We start from the raw sequence: 12,413 nt of genomic DNA, 5'->3' as shown, positions 1-12,413 counted from the left end.
ACAAATGCACTATTACTAAATAATAGTTTTTTTCTGGATAATGGTGGTTAAGAATTATCTGTGGTGATTCTGGTACCTGAGTTTCATCTATTTTGGGAAAGACGTTTATATGTAGTATAGCAGAGACAAATATTAATGAATTTCTGTTCCAGAAGTAAGACTTATAAAATAACACATTAAACACGTGTACTCTGTAATATGAAAAATACGTCTCTGGTATTGTAGTGCAATGTTTTGAGGTCACTCATTGATGTTCAGTCATTTACTGAAACACTGTTTTTAACAAAATATTTATGTACTGAGATACACATTTTAATTTGTAATTTTGCTCTGGTACATTGAGGAGGTGCTTTACCCAAGTCTACTGATGGAATCTGACATTTGGAAAAAGGGGACAAAACTTGAAGAGGCTCAAAGGCATCCTGAGAAGAGAAGAAAGAGAAGGAAGTGTAAAAGACAGTAGGTAATCTCAGTTTTCCATGAAACACAATTTATAATTTAGTTGCATTTCATTAACCCAAATTACATACACTCACAAGAATGCACATTGAACTGCTTCAGTCCTGCCCCTCCTTTACCTCAAAGCAGATGGAAATTAGGTGGCAGACTGGGAAGGTTGCCATGGTGTACTGGCTACAGGGATTTAGTAGCAATCAAAAAAAGGCTCCAGAGTCCCTTCCCCCAACCATCCAAATGTGTGTTTCTCTTTTTTTCTCTCAAGTCCTTGTCTTAATTAATTCCATGTTATAGAGAAATCAGGGTGAGATTGATTTACTAGTGAGAAAAAATTTTTACTGCCTCCAAAATTGTTTATAGATGCATTGATATTGTTAGAAGTAAAATACTGATGAATTATAACTGGTCCATTTTTATGTAGAGCTAGCCACACAAAAAGTAAGAATTTATTTTTTAAAAGTCTTATACAACATGCCCCCCATCTTTGAGACTTATATTTCTTACTGGTTTTTATTCCCCTGGATGACCTGCCGGCATCTCAAATTCAATATATCTAAGTGAAATTAGTTATTTTTCTCCATTACCCTCCTGAGTATTCTATACTCTCAATTATTCTATTCTCAATATCAGTTCATTGTCACCATCTTTCTAGTCTATCAAGCTAGAGTAAAATAATAATAACTTCATATAATATTTACTATGTGTCAGGCGCTATTCTTAGCACTTTATATATATTATTAACTGATTTAAGTTAATCCCAATTAATCACTAAATTCTGTCAATTATATTTCAAAATTGTCGTAATAAATATTTGCAGGATGAACAAATGACTAATCATCTAAAGCTTGACCAATTTTATTAGCCAAAGGGCTTACTTAGCTCAAGGGGAGGATGTGGCAGAATATTTAGGAATTGCTCTTTGAGTTTCCTCTTTAAGCATTACATGTATAAATCCATGAGCCAAAATAGTAGAAGATAACCCTTTGTAACATATTGGAATCATCCACTACACCAGTGTTTCCTAAATGTGCTGAAGTAACTAGGGTGCTAGTTAAAAATACTGATTCCAGTTCCGGCATTGAAGAGTCTGATGCAGTAGGTCTAATTCAGTAAATAGTATTCTCTTAGAATTAATAATTTACTGCTTGGAACTAAAGAGTTTCAATGCTTTGGAGTAGTGTGATTCAGTTACTTCTAAATTCTGATAACCCCCAGATAAATTGACAGAGAATTACTCTCCAGACAGTCATAATTCTGAAAGACGCAACTCCCAGTGATGTCCAGCTGCAAAAGGTTTTGGGAAACATTTCTCCATTTTCCTTTAGATTTAAAAATCAATTATGCATGTGCAGAAGAAAGGAAAGGCTGCTCAGCCTAAAGATCATTTCTCTATTCCCCTTAAACATTGATTGTGCATGTATTGAAGAGAAAGGATTACAAAAGGCTGCGGTTTTTTTTCTTCATCTGCTTATAAGAACAGCAACGTGTTATTTAGTATACAGATTATAAGAGATGCAGAGGTTTACTCAAGGTAGCATGCCCTGAAATAAGTCCCTCCTCATGGTAAGATTGTCTCTGGATTTAGCATACTTTACTAAATAAGCTCAGTATTAATATTTTTAAATGATTTCAGTATTTTTAGGTATGTAAGAGAGACTTCACTCTCACCCTTCGTGTTACTAAGCAACGTATCATACAGTTGCCAGGAGACAGACTAGCAAGGTTGGGGGTAGTTCAGTTTTCCCTCATCACTTTGCATACCACATGACTGTACCCTAGAGAGTTTTACAGCCTTAGAGAAAAGAGAGAAAAGTTAATGGCCCATAGAAAGGATGGAAAAAGAGACCAGGATGAGGGAATAGAATAAGGAAAACAGCAAGGTATTTGAGAAGAGTGTGTGAGGTTGGATGAGGAAGGCTATTATGCAATTTCCTTAAATGAGTCATGAAAAAACCTTAAGTTGCCAGTGCTCTATTTCATATTCTGTATGCTTCTATCTTTTCTAAAAGCATATTAGACAGTAAACTTGGAGAAGAGCTTTCAGATAATATTCCTGAATATTTTCAGAAGGGTGGAAATCAATTGTAACTCTTACAGAAGACTGCCAATTACAAACACATTAAACAAGTCATACATTATTTAAAATTCCAAAGTCAGATATACAACACTATTTCCTTCCATTTCTCCCTGAAAATAGTAAAAAAAAGATAGTTCTAAGAGGGAGGTTATAATATAAATGTTCTTGGACAAATTTAGAAAAAAGGTGGTCATATAGGCTCCTGGGCGGTATGTATTTCTGTACAAAATTTAACAAATCTAAATAAAGAAGGGAAAGAAGAAGCTATTGTGCTCTACCTAGAGGACTCTTGTATCTGAAATAAGAAACCAGGCTCTAGGTTTCATTGTGTGCATGTGAAAGGTTGAGTCTTTGTGTCTCTGTGGTATTTACTGTTGCTGGCAACCAGGAAGCTCCCTAGCGATTGTTGCTAGGTCCTCAGGGCCTCTGTTTGCCTGAAACCTTAATCAATGCCAGAAAGACCAGAGATAGAAATCGTTGCGCAAAATCCAGAGCCTGTTGTCCCCAATGGTCCTGCTGCAAACAGTCCATCTTGTGTTCAGTGAAAATCAGGGTAAAATGGAGACTTCACACAAAGAGTTCATCCTCAGCTTCCTCTTCACGAATGCCAGTGCTCTCAGTGCAGAGCACTAAGAGGACCCTGGGGGGATGGTTTAATAAAATAAGGTTTATATTCTGGTGTCACCAGCTTTGACTAAATACACAGTAAAGAGTCTGAGACAGGGAGCACAGACAAGAAAGATTTCGTTAGATTTAGATGACTTCCTATTCTGAGGTAGGGTGGCCCCCTTAATGTTTGCTGACAGCATGACACTGTAGTGACCACAGAAGCCATGGTGCAAATGATAGCGCCATTTCAAATAGGAATCCAGAAGATTCTGATAAAGATCCATGCCAGCCATATTCAGTATCTTGTAAGAATATATATATATATATCGATCTGAATCACTTTGCTGTACAGCTGAAACATTGTAAGTCAACTATACTTTCAATTAAAAAAAAGATCCATGTCAGCATCATCCCCAGAATAACGGACATTGTCTCTTGAGATTAAACATCAGCTCTTAGATGAACCTCACAATCAATACAGCCCACTTACTTAAGCCATCCTGTACAGATGCAGGCTTTAGATTTTGTTTCCTGTGTAACACCTGCCCAGTCATAGACAGTTTTAGCCCTGAATTTACCTGGAAACAATTATAAATCTGGGGTGAGATTTATTATAAAGCTAAGACATAATATCTACTTAAAACCAGGTATCTAGCCTCCAAAAGTAGGACTGAGAGTTACTTATTATTGTCATTATTACTAATTTTTGAGCACCTAATCAAGGCTAAGGAGTTTGTATGTATTATCTAACTTAATCCTTAAAATAATTCTAGGAGGTAGGTACAGTTATATTCACATTTTTCCTCAGTTGAGGAAACTGAGGTTCAGAGAAGTTAAATAATATTCCCAAGGTCTCACACAGCTACTAAGTGGCAAAATGATAATTTAAACCTGGACCTATCCTGCTCCAGCTTTTGACTCTGAACTACTATTCTATGTATTTCATTTAATAGAGAATGCTTTTCATGTGGGAATAAATTGTGTAGTACATCATTGTGTCAAGGTGAAGAGTATAGGCTCTGATGTTCCTCTGTCCCCTTGTAGGGTAGTTGAAACTCAGAACGTCTGCTCTCTCTGTGGTTGGCTTTGCCACAGTGGCTCTACCAGGACAGTCCTCCAGAACCCTGCAATTCCCCATCCTTGCATTTCCCCAAATCTAGGTTATTCCATATGTAATAACACCTAGTGGAGTCTTTAGATGGATGGTTCAGATTGGGCTCTGCAGTCCCAGTCCAGTCAACCTGGAAGTTCTTTTTCAGTGTGAGGAAGGCTTGCCTCTAGAGCCTTCCTGTACTCACCTGATCTCTTCTTCTCATTTCCTTATCTAATAAGAACAGGAGATCATTTTTAGGGGCTGTTTAGTCTGAATTCTAATTTAGAAAAGAAAGCCTTTTAAAAGAACAATCTGGATAGCTGTAACATTTTACATTATCCAGAGTGGTTTAGTGCCTTGGAGCCACATTGTCTCAAACTCTTCATTCCAGGGACCTCCCTGGCAGTCTAGTGGGTAAGACTCTGTGCTCCCAATGCAGGGGGCATGGGTTCAATCCCTGGTCAGGGAACTAAGATCCCACATGCCGCAAGGTGTGGCCAAAATTTTTTAAAATAAAAATAAAAGGAAAATATTTTTTAAAATCTTCATTCCAGAATAAATCTTGCCTTTCTCTTTGCATAACCAACTCCATTGAATTGATATTTCAAAGCAAAGAAATATTTGATGATTAAAAAATATTTTATTTAAAAAAGCTTTCATTCTTCATACGCACTGGACAAAAAGCTTGAAATAGTTACATGCAGGTGGTGTGCAGTGGTCTGCTTGTAAGGGCTCGTGAGAATTGATTGTATGTACCTCTTCCCGGTTCTGTATTTAGTGATCAGAATCACATTGGTAGCTTGAAATTGGTCATGAGGGAAGAATTTACACCATGGAAATTGGCCAGTGCTACAAATCGGGGCTTTTTTCCCTCTCTGAGAGCTAGCTGTTAAACATTTACTAGAGAACCGCTAAGAGAGGAGTTCTCAAAAAGCAATGCATCAGCTGTTTAACTTCAGTGAAACATAGTCAATCCTTGTGTTACTGGCATAATGTTGCTGAACTTCTCCTGTATTGTGTAAATGAAGTCCTCAGCTCAGTGATGTGTACTAGTACAAGAATTAAATGAGGGCATACAGCTTATACCCTTCAAGCATAAGACTTGGTAGAAATTATGTTCGATATTTGACATAGAGCAGGCTATGGTACGATACACATCTTGTCAGAATGTTGGGTATATCTGGGAATGTCTAAGAGTGAAAGTAAAAGCAGGTTGCAGGGACAGCATAATTTCTCATAACAGCATCTGTAGGTAGCTTTTGGATTCTGAGATGATAGCCCAAAGAGTCTTTATTGAAATCTATAGATAATAGGCCTAATCTATAGATGATGGGCCTATGTGTGAGAAGCCTATGACCCAACTTAGAATGGTAACTGTTAGAAAAATGGAATTTTCTATTGCTAAATGATGTGAGAATATTTATTTCTTAATTTATTACTATGTGCCAAATATGCACATTTTACAGATGACAAAATTGAGGCACAAAATGTTTATAAGTAAGTTTCTGAAAGATACCAAGTATATATTAGAGCCAGAGTTCAAACCCAAGAAGTCCAAGTTCTAATCCTTTATAGGCCTTCTGGTATATTTTTTTTATGTTAAATGTAGATCAAGATTAACATTTAGGTTTAACATAATATATAGAATACCACTAGTTCAGTGTTTTCAACCTTTGACCATCGACCCCTTGTAAAAAATACATTTTGCATTCATATTATATATCCGAAACAGAATAATACTCTTACTATGTATAATGTCATCTGGTATTTTCTACCTAAAATTCTATTCTATTTCACCTTTTAAATGCTGGCCACAATTCACTAAATTGATTTCTTGACCTACTAATGAGTAGTAAACCTACTGTTTGAAATTCACTGTACCAGATTTTTGTATATGTGGCTTCATGCCATGTCTCAGTTTACTACTGGTATCTTATTTTATTTATTTATTTATTTTTTTATTTTTTATGGTACGTGGGCCTCTCACTGTTGTGGCCTCTCCTGTTGCAGAGCACAGGCTCCGAACGCGCAGGCTCAGCGGCCATGGCTCACGTGCCCAGCTGCTCCACGGCATGTGGGATCTTCCCGGACCAGGGCACGAACTCATGTCCCCTGCATTGGCAGGTGGACTCTCAACCACTGCGCCACCAGGGAATACCTGGTATCTTATTTTAAAACAGAATTTCCAGTACTCTTATTTCCTTTCCAGTTACCCTATGGTCTAGTAGCAAAGTCCCTTGAAGATGGACATATGATCTGAAAGATCTAAGAGGTAATGAAACCTAAATGAGGCTGATGGCAGTGAAAATGGAGAGGAAGAATCCAACGTAAGAGATTTAGAAGCAGATTTTTCAGGATTTGGTAACTGATAGGACTTGAGTGTCTAGTGTCCCTCCCCAGATGGTCCAACTCATAATGTCCTAAGTGTCGAGGTGGGGCAGGGAGGTGAGATATAGGGTATGGAGTCATGGGGCAATAGCCAGATGCAGTGACCCATCAAGTTTCCAGGCAAGTAGAGCTTAGGTTACTACATTCTAAAGCTGAATTGCTAAATCCAAATGGGTGAAACAAGAGGGGAGGCAAGACCTGAAACAAACAAGATGGAAACCCAGAAGAACCCCTGCCTGCAGAAATTCTAATGATCTGAGAAGACAACAGAAAAGTGAATACTGAGGAAAAAGCAAGCAGATGATTCCTATCTATGGGTCTGAGTGTTCCCTGAGAGTTTAAGTGAAGGAGAAGGTGGTAGGCTCAAGATGTGCTGGACACTGTCCGGGACTCAAAGATTAATACATGGTTTTACTCCTTTAGGAGCTCAAAGTCTAGTGCAGCATCTTATAAAGGAGCATCATTAAGGAAAAACTTTTACTTTTTTACCATCCCACAATGCTAGGAATAATGAATTTGTGTAGTGCCTTATAGTTTACAGAGAGCTTTCACAATTTATCTTATTTAATCCATTCAACAACCTTGTGAGATAGATATTCTCATTATCTTCATTTTATATACATAAGAAGGCAGAAACTTAGGTCTTGAGCTTAAGTATATCTAAATTTAGATTTCATTCTCTTTCTACTAATTCAGAGTTATTTATCAGCAATAAACTGTAACCGTTAAATGAAATTTACCTGATAAACTTTCCTACCATAGAATATGTGTTGGGAAAAGAGCATAGTTGCTAGAAGATTCTATGATTAAAAACAAATGTCTGATACCATATCACACATATTAGGATGGCTATAATAAAAAATGCAGATAATAACAAGTGCTATTGAGGATGTGGAGAAATTGGAACCTCATACATTGCTGGTGGGATTGTAAAATGGTGCAGCCACTTTGGAAAACAGTTTTGCAGTTCCTCAAAATGTTAAACACAGAGTTACCATATAACCCAGCAGTTCCACTCCTAGCTATATACCCAAGAGAAAAGAAAACAAATGGCCACGCAAAAGCTAGTTCACAAATGTTCATAGCAGCATTATTTGAAATAGTGAAAAAGTGGAAACAACCCAAATGTTAATCAACTGATGAATGAACAAATAAATTGCAGTATATCCTTACCATGGAGTATTATTCAACAATAAAAAGGAATGAAGTACTTATACATGCTACAACATAGATGCACTTTGAAAACATTATGCTAAGTGAAAGAAACCAGACATAAAGAGCCACATATTGTGTGATTTCATTTGTATAAAATGTCCAGAATGGACAAATCCATACATACATAAAGCAGATTGATGGTTGCTTGGGACTGGTAGGGAGAGGGGGTATGGGAAGTAGTTAGGGGAAATGGAGAGTGACTTCTAATGAATACAGAATTTCTTTGCAGGGTGATGAAAATAATCTAAAATTGATGTGACAGTGGTTGCACAACTCTGTGAATATACTTAAAACCATTAAATTGTGCACTTTAAGTGGGTGAATTTTATGGGTTAGATATAATTGAATGGGTTGATTATATCTAAATAAAGCTTTTTTAAAAAGAAAGATGATAGCCATGAAAAAAATTATTTCCTGGTTCTCACTGAATAGGTCTAGAAATAATTACATGCTAGTAGCAAAGAGCTCCCTTAGCACCAAGATTGTAAGTTGGAAAAACTATTTCAGAACATTTAGGAGGTCAGAGAATCCTAGAATAGAATGTGATAAAGGGATCTAGCTGTATGACAAATGTATGAGCCAACCTCTCTGAAAAGCATGGGGAGAAAAGGTGCTGATCTAAGTAACTTTGGAAATGAGTGGAACCTGTATGACTAAAAGTGAACGGAGTCATACATAAGTACTATACTCTAGTCAATAAAGTTGTTTCCCACAAAGGTACAGGTTAACAATTCCGAAACCAGTATACATCCATACTGGAACTGAACAATCAGGTAAATGGATGGGGAATGGTGAGAGCCAGATTTCTTCCTTAGTGCTGGAGTTGGAGGTTACAGACAAGCAAGAGGAGAAAAGTAAAATGATCCATGTGATAATGGATTAGAATTCAAAACATCAGTGTGAACCCATTTTTAGCTGGATATAGATACAATTGTTACATATAGAAATATTAATAAATATGTGTGTATATATACAGATTAGTATACATACATATATTTCCTTTCTCTGTCAGCTGAGAGTGCCTAGAAGCAATGACACACCCCAATATGAACAAGCACACCTATCTTGTATTTCTAATAACATTCTCTTGTAAAAGGAACCAGAGCTCCATGGAGAAATGGCTGATTCTAAGACTAGGATGGTAGGGCTTCCCTGGTGGTGCAGTGGTTAAGAATCCGCCTGCCAATGCAGGGGACACGGGTTCAAGCCCTGGTCCAGGAAGATCCCACATGCCGCAGAGCAGCTAAGGCCGTGTGCCACAGCTACTGAAGCCCACGCACCTAGAGCCCATGCTCCGCTGCAACAAGAGAAGCCTCTGCAATGAGAAGCCTGCACACCGCAAGGAAGAGTAGCCCCCGCTCGCCGCAACCAGAGAAAGCCCATGCACAGCAACGAAGACCCAACACAGCCAAAAAAAAAGACTAGGGCAAGAAATATACAAGATGATCCTGGAGCATCTTGTAGTGCCAGAAAGTAATAAAGTGCTCAAGAAACCCCACAATGATGGGGTTATGTCAAAGGGACACAGGAGTGGACCGAAAGAGCCCAATGGCCAAAGCTGGAGCAATCTGAGCACAAATAAATAAAGTAATATTGGATTAAAACCCAGGATATAAAATCAATATCTGATAATTGAATGAAGGAGAATAGACAAAATTCCTATGCAGAAGAATTCCAAAGAATTTATGTAGATACTCCTCCCTTAAGGAGATGGAATATACCTTACCACTCCTTAAGTGTGGGTTGTGCATAATAACTTCCTTCCAAAGAGTACAGTATGAAGAGGGAGGAGAGGAGTACCTTTACAGTGGAAAAACCTGACAAACATTACCTCAGCCTAGTGATCAACGTTAACATCATCGGTGATAAGTCATGTTGATAGCATGAACCTCTGTTACAATGTGATGAGAACTGCATTTTACCACTGTGGTCTTCCTCTTCAAGCCCCACAGTCCCAGGGTAATCATGAGAAAAACATCAGACAAATCCCAATTGTTGCACAGTCTATAAATATCCGACCATAACTCCTCAAAACTGTCAAGGTCATCACAAAGAAAGTCTGAGAAACTGTCATAGCCAAGAAAAGTCTGAGGAGACATGTTGACTAAATGTAATGTGGTATCATGGATGGGATCCTGGAACAGAAAGAGACATTACATAAAAGCTAAGAAAGTCTGAGTAATGTATGGACTTCAGTTAATAATAATGCAGCAATATTGGTTCATTAATTGTAACAAATATATCATACTAATGTAAGATGCTAATAATAGGGGAAACTGTATGGTGTATATGAGATTTTTCTTTATACTATCTCTACAATTTTTTCTGTAATCTAAAACTATTCCATAACAAAAAAGTTTATTTTAAAAAAATACAATTTCCTACTAAAAAGAAGCAGAGCTTTTTGGAGAAATGGCTAATTCCTTATCTGGGGAATAAAATGTACAGTATGAGCCTGAGATATCTTGTTATTCCAGAAAGCAAGTAAGTCCTCAAAAAATTAGTTGGATTGTGTCAAAAGGACACAGGAGCTAACACGAAGAGACTCTTCTTGGTAAAAAATCGGACACCATAAGCATTCAAAAGAACAATTACTGCAATTGATGGAAACACACTGGTCATATTTTTAAAATCACGATTTCATGAAGAGATTTTACAGAGAGAAAGTGAGAAACATTCATCGCTATATTCTGAAAATTGGCAATATAAAGGTAAAGAATTAAGCTTTATCCTATCTTTTCCATATAAACTATGTTTCAGGCAACCAAATAGCACTTCTTTACAAAATAATTTTAGCTGATAAATGTAGGGGAAAGTCCAGGATTAGAAAATCACTCTTGCAACTCACTGTCACATCATTGCTTCAGGCAAAGATCACCAAAGGATGATACAATTACAAGAAAGACTGATGGGGAATTTTACAATGGAGGGCTCAGATAGTCACAGCCTGAACCTACTGATGAGTCTTAGTGTCACTAACAGTTGAGTAACCAGAAATTGTGTGCTTTCTGATGTGGTGCGGTATGAAGCACACAGCACTACCTGTGATCTAAGCAAGCATTAGCACTGGCTTAAGATTTACAGGAAACATGGAGGATAGAGGGACAAGTTAAAAGAACCATTAAGAAGCAAATAAACAAGAATGGCCCACATTCTTTTAATTATTCAACAGGACAATGGCATGGAGATAAAGGGGAAAAGAAATGGCTTTAGATGAAAAGAAATGAGACATAACCAAAATAATGTGTTCCCCTTATTTGGATTCTAGTTGAAACATGCTGATTATAAAAATGAATTTTTTTAGATAATTAGGGAAATCTAAAAATGGACCAAGGAATTGTTATAAATTTATTAGGTATGAAAATGGCATTGAGGTTATGTAAGAAAATGTTCATATTTGTTAGAGATGGATATTGAAGTATGCAGGGGTGAAATGACATGAAGTCAACTTTAAAGTAATAAATCAAAAATGAGAAAGGGATAGATGAAGCAAGTGTTGCAAAATCTTGATAATTGAAGTATCTAGATGATGGGTATATAGCAGTTAATTATACTATTCTCTCTACTTTGGAATTGTTTGAAAATAATCATTGACATTTTTGAAAAGCAAGTTGCAGAAGACCTACACCATATTCCATTTTTGTAGCCAGTGTGGTGGGCTCTATGATAAACTGCCCAGATCTCCCTTTACTGAGGGCTTGTTGCCCCAGCTGCTGGGTGTGCTGTTGGCAGATGCCCTCAGCTGTCAGCCGCTTCAGAGACTGCCTCAGCTATAGAGAACTGCCTCGCCCAAAGTCATGCCACTTCCTGAGGTGGCTAGGTCCAATGACTGACTGATATGGCAGTATAAAGCCCTGACCATCTCAGCCCAACTTAGTACAACTCTGAAGGGCCATTCTTGCTCCAGAGAGCTCTGTGGGGTTGGCTAAGGCAGCTGTGGGGCCTGCATGACAACTTGACATCCCTCTGTCTAATCCTGCCTGCTTCCTTTCCCCCACTTCCCCAGATGTTGATCCCAAGGACAAGCCTCAATAAACACTGTGCATGCACTATTTACAATAGTCAAGACATGGAAGCAACCTAAATGTCCGTTGACAGATGAATGGATAAAAAAGATGTGGTATATGTATATACAATGGAATACTACTCAGCCATAAAAAAGAATGAAATAATGCCGTTTGCAGCAACATGGATGGACTTAGAGATTATCATACTAAGTGAAGTAAGACAGAGAAAGACAAATACGATATGATATCATTTATATGTGGAATCTAAAATACGACCCAAATGAACTTATCCATGAAACAGAAACAGACTCACAGACATAGAAAACAGACTTGTGGTTGTCAAAGGGGAGGAAGAGTGGAGGAGGGATGGACTGGGAGTTTGGGGTTAGCAGTTGCAAACTATTATATATAGAATGGATAAACAAGGTCCTACTGTATATAGTACAGGGAACTATATTCAATATCCTGTAATAAAGCGTAATGGAAAAGAATATGAAAAAGAATGTGTGTGTGTGTGTGTGTATAACTGAATCACTTTGCTGTACAGCAGAAACTAACACAACATTGT

General features: G+C 37.5%; 1 long non-coding RNA gene across 2 annotated transcripts in view; it reads left to right on the top strand.

Moving 5' to 3' along the window:
• LOC115841360 (uncharacterized) overlaps positions 1-12,413 on the top strand; it is a 24,487-nt gene extending 12,074 nt beyond the window's left edge. Inside the window, exons 3-4 of one of the 2 annotated variants that reach the window (XR_009565418.1) lie at positions 344-459; positions 8,935-12,413. This is a non-coding gene — a long non-coding RNA (uncharacterized lncRNA). Of the gene's footprint in view, positions 1-343; positions 464-8,934 lie in introns of both variants that reach the window. The other variant, XR_009565417.1, reaches the window with a different exon arrangement.

The sequence above is a fragment of the Globicephala melas genome, chromosome 10 (genome assembly GCF_963455315.2).
Source record: "Globicephala melas chromosome 10, mGloMel1.2, whole genome shotgun sequence".
Classification (NCBI taxonomy): domain Eukaryota; kingdom Metazoa; phylum Chordata; class Mammalia; order Artiodactyla; family Delphinidae; genus Globicephala; species Globicephala melas.
The sequence above is the reverse complement of the archived record's forward strand: the minus strand, read 5'-3'. Positions and strand labels throughout refer to the sequence as shown.